Genomic DNA, 25,199 nt, shown 5'->3' with positions numbered 1-25,199 from the left:
AATCCTTAGTGAAAACTTGGATGAGAAGCTCATCTCGATAAACAGTGACCCATAATTCTACATGATCTCTTATGTTGTGTACCCTATAGCTACAAGACCAATAGATTATCCTAGTTTGGTTAAGAGAGTGAGTATGTAGGATACAAACACATGGTTGTATAATGTCTACCCCCAACTTGTGAAGAAGAAGCTTCCTTTCAAAAGCCCTAAATAAAGATTGGTTAATGATGGATTTATCTTTGTTCATTTAGTTTGTCAAAGGGGACTATGCTATGAGAATGTCAGTGAAAGTAGCAACTCAAATATCACAAATAGGAGCTTACTTCATTCAATTTAGCACATTCTCTTATATCCAGGTAGCTAGTACCCTTCTATTCCCAAAAAAGATTGCTTGTTAACCATCACACATATTGTTACTATTGGAGATAGTAAGGCAACTGGCCTCATCTTATGACAAGGTGTGGAAACAACATAAGAAGACATGGGCCCTATCGATCACCATTGGATCCTTCAACATCAAAAAAAAACAATACATTGCCACTTTTGGTTATGAATGGGATCAATACCCTTTGAGGGTTATCCATCACCTCACCCTTACTTTGACAATATTGGGATGGTACAACATCTTCTAGGGAAAAACTTTGTACCAAATATGGAAATTGAAGATCACTGGATGAATTGTGTAGATGACTATGATATCTGAATTAGGGATTATTGTAGGATGAGTCTATAGCTTGCAAAAAAGGTGCTTAACTTGGAGATATCCCTTAAGGTGTGGAACATAGATACTCTTGATGTGATGGAACCATTATATAATAGGGACAAGATCTATGAGTGACCCATTATGAATGTAGAAATTGACTGAGAGGAGAATGATGATATTCATCATAGGGCCCAATATGTTATCAAATTAACTAAGGGGTGGGTCAAGAATCCTTTCCACTTGAATCCAGTTCCCCAAGCTTCAACTTTGCAAGCCACCATCAGACCAAAGAAGGGAAAATGAATGAAATTTATAGTTCCTACATATCTTCCAAAGTCATCCATAAGATCATAGACAAACAATAGCATGAGCGGTAGGTGGAATACTTCCAAACCAAGAGGGTAAAGAGAAAAAAGAGAAAGAGGGTTCCTCAAGAGAGAACCCAACAAGAACAAGCTCAAGCAGAACCAACCCAACAAGAAGAGGCTCAACCTAAGAAAGAAGAGTCTTGAGTAGCTTTAGCAGCTTTAGTAGAGGCCACCCCATTAGTAATAAAGAGATCTTAAACTAAGATAGTGGTGGAGTGGGGAGATAAAAGGTAGAAGTTGAAGAAGAAGAGAACTCCCTCCCCTCAATTTTTAGAGATTGTACCTTAAGCTCAAGATGAGGAAGAGGGGGAGGAAATTGAGTATATTCCACTCAATAGGAGAACCTAGTCAGAAAGAGTTTAACCCAAACACCACCTTCCCTCCAAGACTAGCCAATTTAAATGGAAGCCTCAGACCAAGAATTAGAAAGATATATTTTAAGAGATGGAAGGAGAAGGGATTGATGGCTTTGATGAATTTGACTTCATACCAGTGGGCACAGAAATGGTGGGGGAAAAGATATGAGATACCCTTTAGAATGAGTCATTAGGAGAAGATTGGGAATAGTTACCTTTCTTACCTAAAGGGACACTCAGTATACCTCCCCCACCATTAGAACATCCTCCATCTATACCTCCCCTTTAGCAAGAATAGAAAGTACTACCTATACCCCCTCCAGTAATAAAGTCAAAAAACCAAACTACAGAGGTAGGTGAGCACATCCAGTTACATATAGATGAAGTATCGAAAGAAGAATAAATTGTTGAAGAAGAAGAACAAGTTATTCCCATAGAAAAGACTAGGTCCTCAATATGGGTAGAAATAAACACCAAATTAGCAGTTCTCCCACGAAAAGAGAAGACTCTAGAATGATGTGATAAAGGGAAAGGAAAACTTCAAAACCTATGACATCTACTCAGTACATGTCCCCCATGGGAATAACTTCAACATGGTTGAAAAGGGAGGTCTTAACTCAAAAAAGGAGACATGTGGAGCTCATAGAAGATGAGGATATGATGGAATTTATAAAAGTAGTCAAGATGCCAAAACTTGCTAAGCATGATGTTTAGACTATCATGAAGAACCAAAATGAGGATCTCTTGGCACATATTGCCATCCCACCTCCCCATATTGATACTGGGGAATGTCTTCAAAAGACTATTAGATGAAGGAGATATTTCTAGGAAGACCCATAGTCAATGGAAAAAAAGGTTCTAATCACCATAGACCTCAAGCAAGTGTATTTGCACTTGGATCAGGGTGAGTTAGAAATTTTAGTTTTAAGAAAGTGGAATGAATTGCTAAGGGGATACTTAAATGAAATACTAGGTCCAATTGACCCTGATAATCTATAGGTTTCTTTAAGGGATGCTTTAGAAAAGAAAGAGCTAGGACAAGTTATGGATGAAAGTAATTCATTTTTAGATTCTTATAAAAGGTGGCATCATAATTTTGAAGATAGAGGGGTACAAATAATAGAGGGTAATTCGAACCTTCTACATAGTGTCCAAAATAATACTAATAAATTGATTATAGTAATAAACCAAGATTTTAGGCTGATGGAAGAAGTACATACTTGGGCCAATGATTTAGAAGCATTGAAGAGTATTAAAGGACAGAGTAATCAGATGTTGATGGAAGTATATACGGTGGAGGAATTAGATAAAATAAATGATTTGATGGAAAAGGTATCAATAGGCAACAAATTTTTAGTAGGGTTGTACAAGGATATTCAATAAATAAAGAAAAAAACCCAGAGGCAATATTTGGAATTTTAGGAGATGAGTCAAGAACTCAACTTTCTTTAGTGGAAACAATAGTGCAAAAATTCAAACCATTATCTAAGGAAGCTTCACTTAAATATGATATTAGATGGATCTTAAAAATGGAAGAAGCATTACTAAAGTTAGATTCTAGGTTGGAATATTTTGCAATACTAGGTTAGAGATTAGTGATTACCACCAAGTGGTGCCTAATAGGTATGATCCTTGGATTTTTTGAAAAATTAGGAAATCATTTCTATAATCCAAAAGTTCAGAATAGCACATATACACATCATTTTTTTCCAAAGAGAAGAAAATCCTAATGTTGGAAATTGAGTTTTGACACTTAAGAAAATTCTAACAATTTTGGTCCTCTCACTCAAAGATGCACCAAATCAAGAGGTGCATTGACAATTTTGGAGATGAAGCAATGAACTGACAGTTAATTATCAATTGTTATTTTTGAGAAATATTCCATACATTAGAAAACATGTTTTAGCAATAGTTCAACTCCTAGAAACACATAGAGAAGGCCAAGATTCCATTTTTGGAACTCTTAGTGGCTCCCAGATCAACTCATGGTTTCTATCTTCTTATCTTCTTAGTTTTTTTTTTTAAGTCATGTAAAGGCTCATGCACCTATTAATTGATATAAATAAGGGTGGATTCCTACTTCCCACCAGTTAAAGAGCCAATTTGTCTATAATTAGCTTTATTTTATTAGTTTTTAGCATAGTATTTGCATTAGGAGAGCTCTCACTCCTAACATAAAAAAAAGGAGAGGGTTTCTTATAAATAAATGGATGTAATATGTACTCCAAGTTGATATTTTGATGCAATAATAAATACTATTGGTGCTCTCATTCTAAGTGTAGTAAATCTTGTCAAAATGTTTTATTTTTTGTGTGGATTCATGTTCATGAATAATAATGGAGCCAATGGGTTTATTGTGTTGTGATAATTGTGTGACCTTTTAATTTTGGTGTTTCCCTTGTGTTAAGAAATTTTTTTGTTGTGATTAATTGAATAAAGGATCACTGTTGTTCTTACATAGCATTTTGTCTTGTGTGTGCGCACTTTCCATGGCTACACCATTTGATGAATCATGAAACATCTTTCAATTTTCATTAAAGTTCCCATCAATGATTAAATTAGTAGAGTTGAGGAAATTTTTCTCCTAATTTCATTGGTTTCCTACTAGGATCTTTTGATAATTTAATTTGTAGACGTGTTGTTGCTTTAGCTTGTGTCTGTTAGGAATTTCCCTTTCTCTAATTTTCCTTAAATCTCTTATCACTCTATCTTCGCTATTTTATTTTCAAACACATGGTTAAAATAGGAATTCATATAGTTACATTAATAAGAAATTATATTCATCATAAAATAGAAAATACAAAAAAAAAAATTCTTTTGTGGTTACGTTTCAACAAAGTTGTGCAGAATTGGTAGATACCAACAAAGGCCTCCTTGTGCACAATCACATTTATCTTCGATTGAGCTACCCAGTAGGTTTAAAAAAAACCATCCAGAACCTTGGAGTTAGTCATTGATCAACATTTCAAGAGAGAGATTCACCAGAATTTTTGTTGTTATCATCATCCAAAATGACTGCTCAATAGAAGTAGCACTAGGAGGATATTTGAAACCATTTTACCCAGAAAACTAAGTTTTTGTTTGATAGTTATTTAAATTTTGAGGTTCTATTTTTTCTAAATATTTTCACAATCAAAAGGTGTACTTTTTAGAAGGTACACAAACTGGAAGATCTTGACCCACCATCTCCATTTCAGTGAGCATTAAGGTCTTCACCTAGTAAACACGAATTCTTAAAAGTTAGTTACTTTTACAAGCTTTGCAATGACAAAGGGATACCCATGGTCCAGCCACTAACATTTCAAATTCCATCATCTTTGTCCATTTTGCATTCAAACTTACCCCCACCAACCATTCCACTAAACCCTCCACCTGTGGATTTATTTGCAAACACAATAGATTCACCAATCAACCTACAAGGTCCATTCAATTACCTTCAAAAGAAACCTGAGAAATTTTTTCCAAGGTTCATCTATAGAGAGACACAGACAACTAAAGATCACATCATACTTTTCAAAGAAATATACAATCAAAAAGAGATTCAAGAAGAAACTATGCTCCTCCATATGTTCTCATACACATTGGGAGAGGTTTCATATAACTAGTATGTAAATATATTGTCAGGATCTATTCCAAACTGGGAATATTTTGAAAAAAAATCTTTGATCAATTCAAAATATTCATCAATTTGGTTGTGATACACCACTAGTTTATATCTATCAAGAGGGATCCAACAAAGACTATCTCATGCTCCAATCATTGTTTTCACATAGCATACTACAAGTTGGAAGCCCCTTATACCATACTAGTGGGGGTTGCATTTCAAATCTATCTGAACTCTATAGGTCACCTCACTTTTATCTTCCTAAGGAGATTTTCTATTGCAGACATTGACACTTTACAAAAGGTTTTTGAAGAAATGGTCACCTTCACCAAACAGGCTAACCCCAATGGAAGAGGCATGATGGTTCCTACTCATGCTAATACAATAGTACCACCATACCCAATGGGATCACAAGAGATGCCTAGCCTATTTATCCATTAACTTGAGTTCCATTACAACAAGCACCAGCTACTTCAACTTGAGCTATAACCTACCCAGGATACAAACATTCAAAAGATGCCTTCTTTACACAAAAAGCTACACCATCTATTGAAACAAAGAACAATTTCATGATCGAACTAGATCAAATGAAAAATACCATGTCTAGCTAACTCATCTTTAGTTTTCACAAGGGAAAAATAATAATTTCTAAAGAACTTATTTAGCCCCATACAACAATAGTTATGGTCAAAATCACAACAAGAATTTCAATAGAAAAAATTCTATGAGAAATAATTTCAACAAGCCAGATCAAAGCAATGGTTTTCAAAGGAAAAATTGAGAATGGAATATCCATCCAAATAATAGAAGTATCCCTACAAATACTAATAATAATACTAAGTTTTTCGATATCAATCAACTTGACACAAATGAGAATATACCAAATGACCACAACACACTCTTTGTAGAAATCAAGAGACAAAATAGAATTCACATAATGCTAACAAAAAGTCCCCAATTCAATTCAACACCATGTTGTTAGAATCTTATGATTCTCTTTAGAACCTTGAAATAGGACACCTATTCAATGAAGAATTTGTGTTCCCATTCAACCAAGAATAAGATTCTAAACTAGATGAGATATTTGCCTTTCAGAGTGATAATCAGAACACTTATAACCTAAACAATTGAAGGAAACCCATGACTGATAGAATTACCCTAGGATTACAAAAAAACCACCTGATCCAAGGGTGAATGACAATTTGACGCCTACAAGAGGACCCTTATTTGTATAACAAATTTAGGTAAAAGGGAACATACCCACTATACTAAAGAATCTTCCTTGGTCAATTGAGAAGTATAGTGCAAATAAAGAATTAAGAAGAACCAAGGCCAATATCTTGATGTGTGATATGTTATAGAGTTGTCCTTACCAAAGGGAAGCATTATATAAAACCCTTGATCATAAAAAGAAAACACCCAAGGCTGGCACTTAGAAGATAGTCTCACCATAGAATAATACCTCTGAGGCTATGCCTACCATGTATAAAGGCAAAGCTAAAGTATCCCCTTTTTGTTGAGCCTTAGAATTTTTTGGAAAAATCTTCATAATTGCCTCATCAATTTAGGTGCTTCATGTAATTCCATGCCACTCTCGATATCTCAAAATTTAGGAGTCACTCCACAACCTACAAATAAAATTGTAATCTACCTTGACAAAACAAAAGTAAAATTCATAGGAGTTTTCAAGGATGTTCGCATACAGTTGAATAAAGATCCTAGGATCTAGGATATCATTGACATACATGTGGTATAAATACCAAAAACATATCATCTACTACTAAGTAGAGAATGGACCAGACATTTGAGAGGATGGTTCTCAACAGATTTCACTCAATTATGATTTTCTTGGAAGGGATTGAACAACTAGATCAAAATAGATGTGGAGCCAAAATTAAAGACAATAATCATGAAATATAATGCTCCAAAAGAAGTGGCATTTCTTCAATTAGACTTAGGCTACTCTAGAGCAATGGATTTTGATATAGCTCATACCAAAAAATTTGATGAAAAGACTACTATAGCATCACAAGAACCCTGCCAACAAGAAGAAAACAGTACTCAATTTATAGATAGCATGGTTGCAAACTTATAATGTTTAGAAGACACATATCCAAATATCTTACTCCTTCCAATATTTTGTAACTTGCACCATATGAGGGACTTAGAATTCAAATGATTAAACTATCAAGAAGAAATTTCTTGAGTTTTAACTCAGTTGCCACACTCTACAACCTACAAAACCACAAGTGGAATACCCCAAAATAATTTAGATCACTTACATATGCTTGAAATCATGAACAATGTCCTTAAGGAGGAAATTGAAGAAAATCTAAGTGCTTCATGCAATGACAGTTCCTCCAATGGGGAAGCTTTATCCTCTCCTCCTATAGGAATGATTTAAGTTCTTAGAAGGAGATGCTTTGTGAAAGATCAATGTTGGACCTTAATTTTCATTCCCAATAAACCTCAAACTACTAAAATCATAGAGTTAATTGAAGATATTGAGGATAAACTAAAGGAACAAGCAGTCCCCATATCAAATGTAACTACTAGCGGCTCATCAATCGAAACACAAGGGATTATGCAATGGGTCCCCAAGAAACAATCTTTCAAAGACCAAATGAAAGAAAAGGTTCGGATAAATAAAAACAAGTCAAGGAAACCAAAAGAACAACCAACCTGGACACTTAGATTTGATGAATCCAAATGCAAACTAGGAGCCAAAACAAGTGTTGAACTGGTTGATCCAAAATTTAAGTCTCTTTATGTTACATATCATTTATAATTCATGTGTTCTAACAATGTCACAAAATACAAAGCCTTGATACACATGATCCTCTTCACGCTAGGAAAGGATGTCAAATCTCTCATAGTTGAAGGAGACTCCCAACTAGTAATTCAATAAGTCAAATCAATTTATTCTTGTAACAAAAAAAGGTTGATGGCTTATTGTAAAAGACTTTTGGACTTGATGGAAGATTTTGAAGCACTAAATTTCAAATCTATCCCAAGAAGAAGAAATATAGTAACTGATGCACTTCCAATCTCTGCTAGCACACTACAACTCATGGAAAGAATGAAACTCAAGATGTTCTGAGTAGAACTCATCACTACCCCATCTATTCTTGATAATATTACTAATTTTCAAGTTTTCCAAGATGGCCAACACATTTTGGAATTCATCATGTATAATGGTTTGTTTGAAGGACAAGAAATTGATGGAATACCTAATGATAAACTTAAAAGGGATGAACTGGAAGATGAAGATGTGAACATAAATCTAAAAACTAATACTACTCCTAAGGGGATGGTGGAGTTGGAATGCATCTTTGACCAAGATTAATCAACATGCCATAGGAGAACATCAGCAGAGAAGGGAATTGAACATGCCATAGGATAAAATCAACAGAGAAGGGAATTGAAGAATGTGACTCTTATAACCTAGGCACTAAGGACGGCCCTAAGATTGTAACAATTAGAAAGGCTTGTAACTACCAAGAGAGAGAATGTATGGTCCATTTTCTCACAGAATACAGAAGTGTCATTACATGGAGTTATGAGGAGCTCAAGAGATATGATCCCAATATTATTACCCATGATATTCCCCTAAAGCCTAAAATTAAGCCTTTTTTCCAGAGATAGAAGCTGGTAAATCCCATTATTGAACCCCTAATAATGAGAGAAGTTTATAAGTTGCATAATGCCAAGATTATTTTCCTAGTTTGACACTCTACCTAGGTTTCCAACCTAGTATTTGTATGAAAAAATATTGAAGAGATTCACCTTTGTTTAGACTTCTAAAATTTAAGCCAAGCATCTCAGAAAGATAACTACCCATTACCTTCACTAGATGAAGTATTATAGATTGTAAATGGATCTAGATGATGTCTTTTCTTGATGGATACTCAGGATATAACCAAGTAATGGTAGATGAGGAGGAAAATTTGAAGACAATATTCACTACTAAATGGGGGACATTTGCATACAAAAGGATGTCCTTTGGTTTAATTAATGTAGAAGCCACATTTCAAAGAGAGATGGATGAAGTGTTTAAGGAGTTGGTAAACAAATGCATTGTCATTAACATGGATGACCTCATGGTCTTTAAAAAAGAGAGGAGCACCCATATTTTTGACTTGAAGCAAGTTTTCAACTAACATAAGAAATATGGCATCTCTCTTAACCCAAAGAAATGTTCATTCAGAGTTACAAAAGGGAAGCTCTTGGACCACATCATTTCTGAAGTAGGTATTTCAATTGATCCTAAAAGGATAGAAGCAATCTTGAAGTTGTTGCTCCTCATAGTTGTAAAGAGCTTAAGTCTTTCTTCAGGAAGATTAACTTTGTACAAAAATTCATCAACAAGTTTGCCAAAATAGTTTGCCCCCTCAATAATTTATTAAAGAAAGGAACAAAGATTGGTAGGGTTCATAAGTAAAGAAATCTTTTGAAGATATCAAAGTGGCTATTTCTATTGCCCCAGTACTCATGAGTCTTGATTATCATTTTCCATTCAAAGTCTATTCTTTTGCTTTGGAACATTCATTTGTAGGGATCCTCACACAAAAGAAAGACAAATAAGATGAAAGAGCCATTGCATCTATGAGTTGCCTACTAAAAAATGTTGAGTTGAATTATCCCAATTTGGATAAATAATCATTTTCCCTAGTAAAGGTGATCAAGAAGTTTCACCATTATATACTTTGGAGAAAGGTATACGCCATTGTACTAGATCCTATAGTCAAATAATTGTTGATGCAAAATGAGCTAGCAGAAAGAAAAGGAAAATGGATGGCCATCTTATAAAAATTTGATTTATAAATCCAACCAATGAAGCTAGTAAGAGGACAAAGGTTAACAAAAATGATAGAGGATAGTGAAGAAAAAAGCATGGTGTCTTAGGTGGATGCCAATAAAGGGATAATCAAAGACACCTAGTATCAAGACATTGTATGATATCTCTTGCAAAATCAATACCCTCAATGGATGAACAATTCCCAATGTAGAGGACTAAAAATGAATGTGAGTCCTATATGCTTCAAGACATAAAACTCTACAAGAAAATCTATGAGGGAATTTACTTGAAATTTTTAGGTCATGAAACAGCAAAAGAAATACTAGAACAATACCATAACAAGTACAATGCTAGACATGGATCAGCGGAGGCCACAACCCATCAGATTTTAAGGTCAGGATACTTTTGGCCTACCATTTTCAAGGACACATATGAATATGTACATTCTTATCACACTTACCAAACAAGTTCCAATAGGGAAAGGAATTTGGCTATGTCATTGCAACCAGTTTTTAAGGTACACCCTTTTGCCAAATGGGGACTAGATTGCATTAAGCTCATTATCCCACCATCATCTACAAGACATATTTTTGTTCTAACAACATATTATTGCACACAATAGACATAAGCTGAAACTTTTATGAATTGTACAAAAAAAGTGGTCACCCACTTCCTAGAAGAACACATTGTAACTAGGTTTGGGATGTCATTCTTTCTAGTATGTGATAATAGGTCATCTTTTGCATCATTTTTCTTACTCAATGGGTATTGGAGAATCAAGTCATAATCAAATTCTCATCCAACTATTATACACAAGGGAATGTCATAGGCGAGTCTACCAACAAGAATTTGATAACAGTCATAAAATGCTTGCTCACAAAAAATCCAAAGGATTTGAACATAATGACCATTAGTTAATACATATTTTGTTCCTATTTTCAGTAAACCAAAAGACATCTTTTGAATATTAATATGTGTAAATAATATGAATTATATGCATTTATACTTAGGTTATTGACTTTTAAAGTTAATTCTAAACTAATGGACTAATGTTGATATTTGATTGGTAATGCATATTTTGTTTTCATTGATTTAAATTGGATTATGTAAATATGTAGTATTGTTATGCATTTTACCATTTCTAAGATACTCACAAATTTTAAGGCAAGATATTTGGAAAGATACCAAACTTTATGCATAGGAAGTTCCACATAAATAAAGACTGAATGATAGAACTAGAGGAATATGAACAGTCAACTATTAAAGAAGGAATGCACATTTCATGAGTGATTGGCATGTATTTGATATACTTATTCCACCAAATAGAACTCATAGTTATGTCTTCTTTTATTTTGATCAATCCTAAACATTTAGATTGTTGTTTCATCTTTCAAAATAAGGAATACTATATATTTTCCATCGCTACTCTATTTGGGGTATGCATCACTACTCTATTCTGAGTATGCACATCTATAATAGTTTATTGAGTAATAGGAAATTAGTCAAAAGTTTGACAATTTAGTAAGTTAGTTAAAAAGTGTGTTAGTATTTCATAGTTAAAGAAAAGTTTTTTTTCAAAATCAACATAGAAGATTGGATAATTGAAGGGATCACTTGGACCTTATTTGTGATTTGAATTCATTGGATATGGAAGTCATTTTACTCAAATGGGTCTTGATGTCAAGGTAGATTCTATCACAATAGTTTTAGAAATTTTGTCATTCCTTTTGATAGAAATTATTTTCTTTCTTGCTACTTCAGAATGAGTTAAAATATGAATACTATTCAAGTGAACAATATTCAATAGATAAAGACATGGTCAAAGTCAGTAGAGATTTGTAAAATTAAATTATTTGTTTCAGTTGTTAGATTAAAACATTACCTTTATTACTTAGTATCATTTTTAGTAAAGTAATATTTTGGATAGATTAAATAGAACTTCTATTGTTATTTTCTAATTTGATAAGATAAAAAAGAAACATGTTAGAGATCCACTTTGAGTTCTAACATAGGAGCAAGAACTTTAGAAATGTTGTTAGAAGAGTTCCAGGTTGCTTCGGATAAATCCAACAATGCAAGTTAGTCAATATTTATAGTGCAAAAATCCCCAATCATTGAATTCTTGTCAAATGATCCTTATAATAAAAAACCTTGTATACACCTTGATCGACATTTGAATTAAAAACCAAATTATGCAAATTGATAATACAACAATTTTGCACATTAGCACACCCTATTGAAATATGCATTATGGATAGATGGGGTCAGAATAAAGAATGCTTTGGGACACACCTATATTTACTAGTCTATGGCCAGGAACCAACATTATCACTCAAGCTCAAGATTGCAATACTAAAATTTATGAGGGGATACATTGAGGATGTCCACAAGGTCCAAATTAGATTATTGAATCTTTTTGAATTGGATGATAAAAGAATAGGAGCATTAGAACATATGTCAAAACATCAAGTTATCATCAAACATTGGTTTGACAAGAGAGACATGATCAAATCTTTCTGAATTTCAAACCTTATTCTTATATGAAAAAAAAGGAAAAGAAAACCAGGAAGTCATACCAAGTTTCAATGCTTGTGGATTGGTCCTTATCAAATTGTAGAGATTTTGGCGAAATACCTTTAGGGTAAATACTTTACAAGGGGAATTGGTTCCATTTCTAGTTAATGGCCAGTTTCTGAAACATTACTTCGAAGCCTAGATTAAAAAAATAAAAAAATTGTGTGTTTTCTTTAAGTTACATGTTTTCTTTAGGTTGTATTTTTTTTAAGTATGGGGTTAGTGTGTAATTGGAATTATTCTTGGTAATGGAATCATCTCAACTAGTCTCAATTTTTTGGAAGAGGTATTTCTTCGTCAAAGCATTCAGATAACTTTGTTTCTTATCCAAACTAAATACATGTGTTACTCACAGGTGAAAGAGGACTTCCATCCTTCAAATTAGAATCTAGATTGATTTCTCTCAACACTTCACAAATTTAAAGAATTGACCATCTGAGTCATCTTCAAATCTAGGTGGATGGTAGCAAAGGACAATTCAAAACTTACCAGTTTGGATGAAGGATCTCCCTATAGACCTATAAGGATTATTGAAATTGGCATGTGACTTTCCCAAAAGTTTATTAAAGAGGAATACAAGAGTTATCATACTGGAAATTAGATCCAAAAAGGGAACACCAATGCCTTGGCCACATAATCTAAATGTGGTCAAGGTAGAAAAAGAGGAATACAAAGGAAAATCATAATGGTGTCACGTACAAGATTCTAGAGCTTAGCATAAAAAAAAAAGGGAAACCAAATAGAGATATCACTTCATAAATGTTAGTCTAATTCACACAAACAAAATACTTTAAGGAAGAATTAAATGGAAGCATGCGAGCTCCATGAAGTGGAGTGCCTCTCCCATTTGACTTCTATAAGTCATCCTGATGGATGCAACCTTGTTGATCTTTTGTTGTGATGGGATCATGATTGTGACCCTGAGTGGTCTACACCGTCGAGGTGTTTGGATTTATGTTTCTGTATCAGTTGCTTTGTTTATGCTTTTGACTGATCTATGAGATTATGTTGTGATTTTTGGTTCACTGAGGTTTGTGCCAATGGTTACCCAGATCAATGTGGTATCATGAGGTTGTTTCGTGATTACCCTGAGATGTGTGCAAAGATTGCACTATGTTCTATTACCATGCTACACTGGACTAGGTTCCTGTAGCAATGGTTAGTCATGTTTATGACTGTGTTTGCTTATATGTTTTAAGTGTCTTTTTGTTGATTCTATAATCAATCATTATTAAATGCTTAAGTAATTAGAATGGATTGTTCATGTTGGATTATTTGGTTGTGTGTTGTGGACATTTACCTTGTTTTATTTTGATCTAAGAGATATCTATTCTTATGTGATGTTTTACATTTGAGATGACCCGAGGGTCAGATGTTATACTTTGATTTCAATATCATAGATATTAGACTACTATGTTATTCAGTTAATCATATTGCATGATGATGCCATTTTGAGATGACAGTGTATTTTATGATGATATCTGGTATTTGGACATACCTCTAATTATGTTAGGTGATGGATTTAATGCTATGGTTATTTACTTCATTCTTGCATTGTTATGTTTTATGCAAACGTGAGTGATGTAAATAGATTATTTTAATATAATAAAAATAAATGGTTAAATTAGATGATTCAATATATTTATTGCTTTGGCTATGTTATTATATGCAATTGCACTTGATCATGTTGTGTAGTGTGCAGGATTTATATCCCTAGTAGTGGCACATGGAATTGGTGATTTAGCTATTCATATTTTACCAATATCGTCCTTATATGATCAACATATCCTTAATTAAATATTTAATTTAAACCTTTCAATGATTATTAAATCCGAACTCATTGGCATTATGTGATTAGACCAGTAAGCTTGTCTGTGCATTTAGAGGTTCGCATTGTCGCGAAAGTTATTAAGGAGATTTATGTGTTTTTGGGTTTTCGAGCTTTTTAATTGATTTATTTTAATTTATGGAAGCTTTTCCATAGATGAATTCCTATTTATAGGAATAGCCTATTTTTTTTTGGGTTGATTCGGGGTTTAACTAGATTGGCTAGTTAAATGCCCTAATCGATTATTCACCCAAAAAGTGAATAAGTATCCAAAAAGGAATTTAATTCCTCACTTCTCACTTTTGAATTGGAAAGTTGGAGAGTAAAACCCAAAATCCTCTTCATGAGGATTTACTATTTTGTTTGTTGTGGGAGCTATAGGCATGGGATCGTCATGAGGTTGAGCTTGTTAGATCTAGCTCGGGGAAACCTTGGATTGCCGTGATTTTTAGCTACTTCTATGAGATATTTATTTTATGGTTCAGATTCCCATTTTTCCCTTTTGGCTGTGAGGTAGGGTTTTCCTATTTTATTGTTTCAGCTCCATTTTTGCTTCTATTTTTGGTAGCCATTTGTTTGGAGGCTAAGAACTAGTGTTCCCCTCCATTTCTGTATGTTAGTTCTACCCGGTTGGGCGGGTATGAACATTTCCCTATTTTTCAGGATGAGGGTTTGGGTTTTTGGGCTGTTATGCTGGCCGTTTTTGCATACAGTGTCTGATTCCTTTTATTTTTGGATTTTTGGGGGTTTTGAACCCAAAGGCCAAATGGGTTTTAATTTTGGAACTTTTCCAAAATTTGGGGTTTTTACCTCATTTTGCATGCCGCCCTATTTTCTCGAATATTCTCGGCACAATGTGGGTCATGGACTTGGATGATTCATTTGGATATTAGTCAAACCACTTATGCATTTTTATGTTGCATTGGGATGCATGTTGCATCTATACTCCCAATGTTGTGTTCAACTGAGTGATTTTATACCTGTTGTTATTGTTTCTTTTAAACCTTTGCTTTGTTTCATGGATGCTAGGATTCGTGTAGAATCCATACTCTCGGATTGAGGCCAGTTGAGTAAGTTCATGACTTTTGGTCTTGTTACATCATTGGGATTCATGTAGAATCCATACTCTTAGACTGAGGCCGGTTGAGTGATTTTATGATGTATGGTTTTATTGGCTTTGGGATTTGTGTAGAATCCATCCTCTTGAGTTGCTTTTGGTTGGGTGTTTTATTTTGCATTATGTTCTCATCCTGTCCTTGTGTTGTGATCTTCATGATGGTGGTGTGCCACACACGAGTACGTGCACGTACATTTTTCGGTGACTTGCGAGGCTTGATCTTCCGTGGTACTTCCAAAAGTTATGATCATTAGGGTTGGGATGGGAGTATGTATGCCCATGGGCACTTGTCGTTGGATGAGCATGGGTAGGGTAGGGTAGCATATGGAGGGGGCTTCTATCTCGCAGCTTGGTGACCTTAGTCTCATAGGGTTTGTGGAGGATAGGAAGTTTTAAATAAGTGATAATTAAAGAAATGTGTGTGCGAGGCCCTCCGTTGAGGAGTTGAAATGCACGATCTAAGCTTGAGCTTGTCGATGCCAAGTGACTCTCCATGATGTCAGCCCCTACTTAGTAGCCTATTAAGTATCTGACCAGGACCTGTACTCCTTGCATTGTCTTAGGTTCTTGGTTACAGCCATCATATTGTCTGGTGTGAGTGTTAGCCTTAGATGTTGTGCTTTATGTGTGTTTTTGGTTGGATCATTATCTCCATTAGCACAGCGGGTGTGGACCTATAGGTACCACATGGTTGGGAGGTGTAGCTACCTTCACCACTGCTAGGGATCAGTGTATAGAGATGATCTTTTATCCTAGTGTGACCGTTGCTAGATTTTTTCACTTGATACTTCGGGTTTCAGAGTATGCTTTCTTATGATTTATGCTTTCATTGGAATGCTTGGATATCATGTGTAGATGATGTTAGTTTATTTGATGCATTCCCTTATCATGATGTTTAGCATATGATTAGATGATGTTATTTGATTTAGTAGTATATCTATTGCTTACTATTGTTTAGCATGTGATAGGTGATGTTATCTACTATAGGATTATCTTATGCATTTTCACTAGCATGTTAGATTTCCTTATATTGATATTGTGCATGTTTTTAATAGTGACGTCCCTATTACAATAGTATCGACAATCTGGTCAGTGGCTTGGGATGTTACGTGTAGGATATGGCTAGGACCCATGATGGTCTTATGATGCTATTGATGGATGGGAGGATCCGCGCACTTATTTTGGTTGTTTAGTTTCTTCTGGTATTTCTATTTACTATGATGTTTATTTTAGTATGTTCCTTACTATTATGGTTTAGATGGATAGATGTTCTACTTTCCTTTTTGTTGCTACTCTCGAGTGTTCATTCCTCTATTCGCATGAATCTGGTACTCCCTGGTGTGGAGGTTCTTTGCTCTATTTTGGTCAGTTGTTGGTCTTTTATGTTTCTTGAAGTGTATTAGTGTTCTTTGGGCAACATTTGTTCAGCATGGTGCGACATTAAAAATGTATCGCATGCCCATACAAACTATGTCATATGATACTGTAAAGTATCACATGCCTTCTTGAGAAATATCGTACGATACTGGAAGAGTGTCGCACACCTTAAGGAGAAGTGTCGCCCTCCCTTAGTAAGAAGTGTCGCATGATTTTTTGTAAAAGCCTGCGCGAGCAGATAGCAGGCATTTTTCATTGTGTTCCAAAATTTTTGAGGGTTGATTTGGCTTCCCTTTTGGGTGTTCTTTGACCCTATGCTGTTGCATTTTGAATTCAGTCAGTTTCTCTTGAAATTCAGTTTTCGTATTTTTGTTTTTATCCTTCGAGGTTTAAAATATAAGTTGACGTATATTTAATTTCTTGTACTTAAGATATATTTTAATATATGTGATGAATCTTTTGAGATAGGTTTCAGACCTCTCGGAGATAAGTTAAAGATTCTAGGAAATTTCAAGGCATCAAAAATCCAGACTTAGTCAATTTTTTAGGGCTTTAGGATTTCAAACTTAGCCAAATTTCAAGATTCTACATTTTATCCTAGCTTGGTGTTTTGTTGATGAGTGGTTGTTTCTTGAGCCCTCATCTTGTTGTGGTGGTTGTTGGCTTTTGTTCGCATGTGTCAGTTGGTAGTGGCGTTCGGAGATCTATTCGTTGTTGGGATTGTGGTGAAGTCTTCCATTGCGATCTTTGTGATCCCTGTATGATGTTTTCATGTGCATTCATACTTGTAAAAAAAAAATATCTTGGCTTGATTTGAATCCTTGTTTCCAAGGATCTCCAAGCAAGGCATTACATGAAGCAAGCTAAGAGATTACTAAGTACTCAAAATAAGCAATTGATGACTCATTAAGAGCCCTCTGAATGGATTCTTACATCTAGTTATACAATGAGTAGTAATAGGTTTATGGGGAGCTCCAAAGTCTATTCTAGTTAGAAAATGATTATTTTTGTGTTGCTACACACTCATGATGGTTGGCACCTAGAGATGTCAAGAGGAATTAAGATACTAAACATACACTGAGCATGAAAATTGGAGATTCTGATTTTTTGGTTTTGAAGCACCTAAAGGCCACTTGTGACATATGAAATCAAATTAAAAACTTGACACAAATTTGAGGAATGCTTGCTGATAAAGAAATTCCTTTGTCATTTCTTCCTTTCTTGGGGCTATTTGTTGTGGTTCCACAATGCACACCCCATTTTAAGTCCATAATGGGGACCCCCTCTTTGCTTTTAGGGCAAGGGATTTCATTCTCCAGAATAAGGAACCCAGTTGAGTGCCTTGGTGAATAAAGATCTACCTCTAGGTCTAGGTCAGTCTAAGATGTTTGATCGATCGATCCCAAGTAGTGTCAGTTGGTCAGAAGGGAAAATTTTTCCTAAGTCAAAAAAAAGAGTGTGTGTGTGTGTGTACATTACACACTTACACACCCTTCAAAGGTGTGCAATATGCAAATACAATGCTAAAATCCAAAATGTGTGTACATGCACACATATGCACCTTTAGAGGTGGGCTATGTGCAACTTCTAGCTCTCACATTTATAAAAGATAGATAACCCCCTCTTAACACTCACTGATTGCATCATTGAGACTCTAAAGCCTGCACTTTTACAGCCCTACACCCCCACAACATCCACACATCCATACCTTTAGTCCTCAAACCTTATCAAGGTAAAACCCTAAGGCACATAAGTGCACTTGCATATGTGCACACCCTTGCATGGTGCACATTATGTGAAGGAATAATAAGTGCAGACATAAGTTCGCACACACATTAGCATGTGCATGTTGTACACATGCACATGTGCATAATATGTGAAATTCACTAAATGATTTATTCATAATAGACCAACCTAGATACGTGCACTTTGCACCTAGTGCACATGTGTAGGTGCACAGGTGTGCATCTCAAACACTATAGGGCTTTTCACAATTTCCTTCATTTTGGTTAGTTTTTTACTAGTCAAATCAATCTTATAAGTGCATCTAGGATTTCCTCATTAATGATATACTAAAATTTGTCCTCTGTGTGGATAAATAGCATCATCTTCATCTTTTATGGCTGCAAAGATTGCACCTAAACTAGTAGCTTTCAAATATCAAGGAGCACCAAAGAAGTCCAAATTTGGGGATAAACATTTAGAGATCCAAGATAGTGAGTTAGGGTACATATATTGGAATTCATTCCTACTATTGTGCAACAAGCCTAAGGAACAATCAATGATGGTATAAACATTGATCAAGAGCAGGCTGGTGAACACGGCTTCTCATCCTATATCCATCTAGTCATCTGAATTGATAATGACTCTAGCAAACCACTATGTACCTGTAGAGAAAGTGGTAAAAAGTGTAATAGGAGAAATTGTGTTAGATATAAGAGCACAAAAAATCAAGAAGGTCTTCCATATACCAAGGGTGGATCAATTTTTGTAGATTAGTTATTACATCAAAAATCGATGGTATATGGAGAATGAGTCAGATTTAAGAGAGTTGGTACAGGAAAAGCACTTCATCACTAGGTCACCATTAAACTAAAGAGGTGGGAAGGTTTGTTAGCATAAATTTTGATGGTATTCCTTTGGAGGAGTGTCCTAAGAATTAGATAGATGGATAACATGATTGACATGTTGCATTCATGACTATGTTTTTCATGGATGTCAACTGTAAGAAATTCTAAATATTGTGAGCCGACAATGAATTATAATTATGAAAAGATGTAATGTTTTGTAATATCTTGATGAGGTCCATTTATCATTAATTGGGAAACCCTCAAACTCAACTCAATGAATTATTTTGAGTATATTAGATAAAGGAAGTTTATTTTCCTTGTTATGATGTATGCATTCAAGTATGATATGCGAAGTATTTGGTAAATGTGAGAAAGTGATCCAAGGGATTATTTGGATGCGAAGTTGGTGATCTGGTATTGAAATAAAAAGTGGATAGGTTGAGTCAAGAGGAGAATGGAGTTAAAGATTGTTAATTTCTATCATTCTACAAGGAATAGTATAGAGCTCAGTTGGATAATGAGTTCAATGATCTTGCCCCTGAAGCTATTTGGATAGTGGGTCCTTCTGGCTTATATAACTCCTAACATGGTTGGAATCTCCTAATAGGGATTCAAAGTCTCCTAATAAGGACTAATATGTACTAAATGTATTTTATTGGCTCCTAATAGAGTTAATTCTCTTACAAGGAATTTTTATATTAGTGCATCATTTTGTGGGTATCATCCCCACCGGGGTTTACTCTCTGATCAAATGTTACCCTAATTAATATATCTAGTGCTATTGCATATGTATATCTTCTAATGATTTTTTATTATATTGTTCACATGGTTAAGGATTAATAAGGTTGATAAATATTTTAATAGTTGGATAATTGATTCACCCCCACCCCCCAGTTATCTTGGTCAATTGTACTTTCTAACAATTGGTATCAAAGCATTGGGTCCTTGAAGAAAAAGCTTAACAACTTAAGGAGATCAATGGTAGGTCACTTCAAAAAAGAAAGTCCTAAATTTGATGGACTTAACTATGACAGATGGAAGGAGAAGATGAAGACTCATTTGCTATGTATGGGTCTAGGGTATTAGCTGTAACAAAGAATGGAAAGAAGATTATGGAAGAAATAAAACTTGAGGATTGCAATGAAGTTGAAAGAGATTTTTTTATGTGTAATATGCTTACCAGAGAAGCATTATTTTCATCTCTTCCTAAGAATGAATATAGTTAGATAAAATCCCTATAGAAATCTCATGAAATTTGGATAGCCTTGGAATCTACTTTTGAGAGTGATAAGCATGATAAAAGACTTAGACTATAGAATTGGATATGTTTGTTTCAAGATGCTAAACTAATGGAAGATGAATTTTTGAGATGCTATATTGGTAGCATATCAAAAAAAATTGTAGGAATTAAGTCTTGCAATGGATCTAAAGATGAACATGATATTATATGGAAGATCTTGAAAACATTGACACCACCATTTAGACAAACAATGCAGATGATTAATAAAGTGATACCTTGTACTAAGAAGTTTATCAGAGAAACTCTACTTAGAAGATTAGAAGCAACAAAATTGAGCTTAAAGTAATATGTAGAATTTTTCAAAGTGGAAACAACTTTTAGTGCATTGAGTGTTCATCCTTCTTTATCAAGAAGTGCAAGCACCAATGGAAACTATGCTAGTAGTAGTAGATCCAAATCTAAGGAGTATAGAAGAATTGAAGAAGGAATTTCCCTGCTTATAAGAAGAGAACCAGATGGTAAGAGAATCTTTAAATGTTGGAATTGTAATGAATTTGGTCATTATACTTCTAAGTGTCCTAGAAGAAAGAAAAAATATAAGAAGAATTTCAAGTCTAGAAGACCAAGAGATTGCTTGTATGCAAATGAAGATGATAATTAGGAAGAAAGGTTTTAGAGTGAAAGTGATGATGAATTAGGATTTGTATCTATAAAAGAAGAAAATCTTGAAAAAGAAATTAGAGAAGAAAAAGAACTAGTTTCGCAAGTTGAAAATAAATTTGATAGGATTGTAGATAATGGGTGTTTGCATCATATGACTAGACACATGAATAAGTCTGTTAAGTTTAGTAATCATGATGGAGGAATCATCAGAGGGTGTAATAATGCAACTTATTATATCAAGGGAATAGGATCTATTGCTCTTGATTGAAAGACTAACACTGATGATGTTTATTTTGTTGATGGATTAAAGAATAACCTATTGAGTGTTGGATAGTTGGTTGATAAAGGTTATCAGTTGCAACTCACAAAGAAGACATCCATTATCAAGGATAAATATGGTAAGTTGATTGGCATTGGTATGAATTGAACCCTACAAAGATGACTTGTTTGGTTGCAAAGGTGGATAATAGTTGTTTATGACATAGAATATTTTGTCACATAAACTTTGATAACATTGTGAAGGCTAGTAATACATTTTTTATCAAAGATTTACCTAAAATTGTGAAGCCTACTAATATTATTTGTAAATAATGTGTTATGGTGAAGGAGAAGAAAGTTTTTTTTCCTATCAAGAAGTTCACTACCACAACAAAATTGGAGATTGTTCATACAGTTTTGAGTGGTCCCACTAGAAGAAGAGGATTCTATGGTAAAAGGTATTTATGATTTTTGTTGATGATTTCACTAGAATGATTTGGGTAACATTTCTTAAATAAAAGTCTAGGGCATTTGAAAAGTTTAGGTTGTTCAAGAATAGAGTTGAGAATGAATCTAGAGTAAAGATAAAATGTTTGAGATCAAATAGAGATGGATATTTTACCTTGAGAGAGTTTAATACTTCTTCTGAAGAAAATGGTATTAAGAGACAACTATCACCACTAGAGACTCTGAGCAGAATGGGATTGTTGAAAGAAGAAATAGGTCTATAACACAAGCAACAAGAGCCATGATGTTTAATAATGATGTATCCAAGACATTTTGGAGATAAGTGGCCAACACAATAGTATACACCATGAACAGAGTACAGATTAGAAAAGGTAGAAACAAGACTCCATATGATTATGGTTTGGACCTGCACCTTCAATAAAAATGTTTCAAAATTTATGGAAGTAAGTGTTACATAAAGAGATATGATGATATTTGAAAGTTTGATGCAAGAAGTGATGAAGGTATATTCCTTGGTTATTCATTGAAAATAAAAGCTTATAGATGTTTTAATCAAAGAACTAAGATTATTGTTGAGTGCGTAAATATGAAAGTCGATGAAAATTTTGGAGTTATAGAAAGAATGTTGGATTATAATTTTGATGAAGAAGAAGATAATTGTAATCCTATTAGAGATAATATTGAAATTTTCTTTGAGACTAACATTGATTTTCATAATGATGTTCAAATTGTTGAACAAAGAGAAGAACAAAGATCTGAACCTAGAGAAGAAGTAAGATTTGTAACAACAACACCTAAAAAAATAGGAATTTGAAAAAGAAGCACCTTGTTGATTAGATTATTAGAAGCAAAGTCAAAGGAGTTATGACAAGAAATAGAGTACATGAAGAATTATGTCTAATTTTTCAAGGTTAACCAAAGAGTGAGGCATGCAAGGATGATCATTGGATTCAATCAATGAAGGAAGAACTATATCATATTGTGAAAAATGAGACATGGGAATTGGTTCCTAGACCTAATGACAATAATATTATAGGAACTAAATGGGTTTTGAGAAATAAGATGAATGAACAAGGTGAGGTTGTGAGGAATAAAACAAGATTGGTATGCAAAGGATATTCACAGCAAGAAGACATAGATTATGAAGAAAGATTCACCCCTATTTCTAGACTTGAAGCAGTAAGAATGTTCTTGGCTTATGCAGCAAGTGAGAAGCTTAAAATATATCAGGTGGATGTAAAGTTAGAATTTTTGAATGGAGAACTTGAAGAATTCCACATTGACTAACCTGAATGATTTCCTTTGATAGAAGAAAAAGACATGGTATGTAGATTAAAGAATGCATTGTATGGTCTAAAGAAAGCACCTAGAACCTGGTATGCAAGATTGGACAAATATTCAACAAAGTTAGGATTTGCTAAAGGTGTGACAATTAACAATTTATATTTGAAAGAAATTAAGAATTGATTGTTAATTATTGAAATTTTTTCCAATGACATAATCTTTGGAGGTAATGATGAAGCAAGTGAAAAATTTGTTGATGAAATGAAGAATTAATTCGAGATGATTATGATTGATGAGATGAAAGTTTTTTTGTGTCTAAAAATTGTACAAAATTGTGATGGTATTTTCTTATCACAACTAAGTATTTTAAAGACTTGTTGAAAATATTTTTCTTGGGAAGTTGTAAGCTTTTTGGTACACCTATGATAATGGGTCACAAGTTATCTAGCAAAGATGAGACACCTACAGTTGAGAAAAAGAACTATAGATCTATGCTTTGTAATATCTGACTCACACCAAACCAGATATAGCAAATTATGTTGGGATAGTAGCAACATTTCAAACTACTCCTAAGAAATCACATTATGCAATAGTAAAGAGAATATTCAAGGGTAAAAGCACAAACCTGTGTCACCCTTTTGTAAAGGAAAAGGCTAACAAAAGTACAATTATTCACCTTCAATGACATAAAATTGGTATTATTATTTTGAATTTGAAAATGAAGTAAACTAATGAAATGTGTAGAAATGGAAAAATTTTAGGATTATAATTTTTAATAATTATTTGGAATAAGAATTGATATATTTTTCTAATTTTTATAAATAATTTTTTGGCTGCTGAAAAATGTTAAAAATTAGGGGTCTAGCTCCCACCACAAAACAATATGGAAATAAACGTATTTCTCTTCGATCTTAGACTAAATTATAGGTAACATATATAGCTAGAACAATCAGGAAAAAAAATTGGCTTTAGACCTATATTTTCCCTTTTATAATGATTCAAATTCCCACTCACCTTAAATCGATAGTTTTCATCTCCCACCACATTTTTCAAAACAAATCCATTCTAACCAGGAGAAAAATTATACATTCTTGAGGGGACTCTCTCCTCTAGAACATCATATAATTTTTTATTTTTTTATAGGATTTAACATTATTTTTCTTTCTCAAAATTGATATCTTTTCGTGTTAAAATACGCACTTGTAGAATATTTTAATTATAATATACTATATCTATTTTTTACACTATAAACTTTATATGAGAATATTTTGGACTCTAAGCTTTACAAAATGGTGTTTATATTTTATTGAAAAATATCACAAAAATAGTAAGAGTTATTGAAATGCAACTTTTCTAAAATAATATTATTTCTTAGTAATTGGATACAAACTAGTATAAAACATGCATTTAATAAACATTTACAATTAGAAAAGTGTGAGACCATATATAACTTAGCTAGAATGAATTTATCTAGATCATATGTTTGAAAAAAATTGAATTTTAGATAGAAATACAAAAATTTAGTCGTTCTAATAAGTTAGCTTGAAAGGTGACACAACTTTGTACTTTTACCCTCAAATATTTGAAGGGTGCACCAAATTTTGGATTATGGTATGACAGATCAAGTGATTTTACTTTGTGTACATATACTGGTGTAGATTAGATAGGCAATATGGATCATAAAAAGAGAACCAACGGCGGGGCATTTTTCCTTGGAGGAAGATTGGTTTCTTAGCTGAGCAAGAAACATGATTATATTTCATAGAGTACAACAGAAGTAGAGTATGTAGAAGTAGAGTATGTAGTAGAAGTGGACAATTATAATCATGTCATGTAGATGAAGTAGATGTTGAAGGATATTGGGATAGAATTTTTAGAACCTTTTATCATATATTGTGATAACACAAGTATAGTGAGTATGTTTAAGAATCCTATGTTGCATTCTAAAACTAAGAATGTATCTATTAAGTATCATGTTTTGAGAGAAAAAG

This window comes from Cupressus sempervirens, chromosome 5, assembly GCF_028749045.1.
Source record: "Cupressus sempervirens isolate cs-2001-9-10 chromosome 5, ASM2874904v1, whole genome shotgun sequence".
NCBI lineage: Eukaryota > Viridiplantae > Streptophyta > Pinopsida > Cupressales > Cupressaceae > Cupressus > Cupressus sempervirens.
This window is presented reverse-complemented; position numbering follows the sequence as displayed.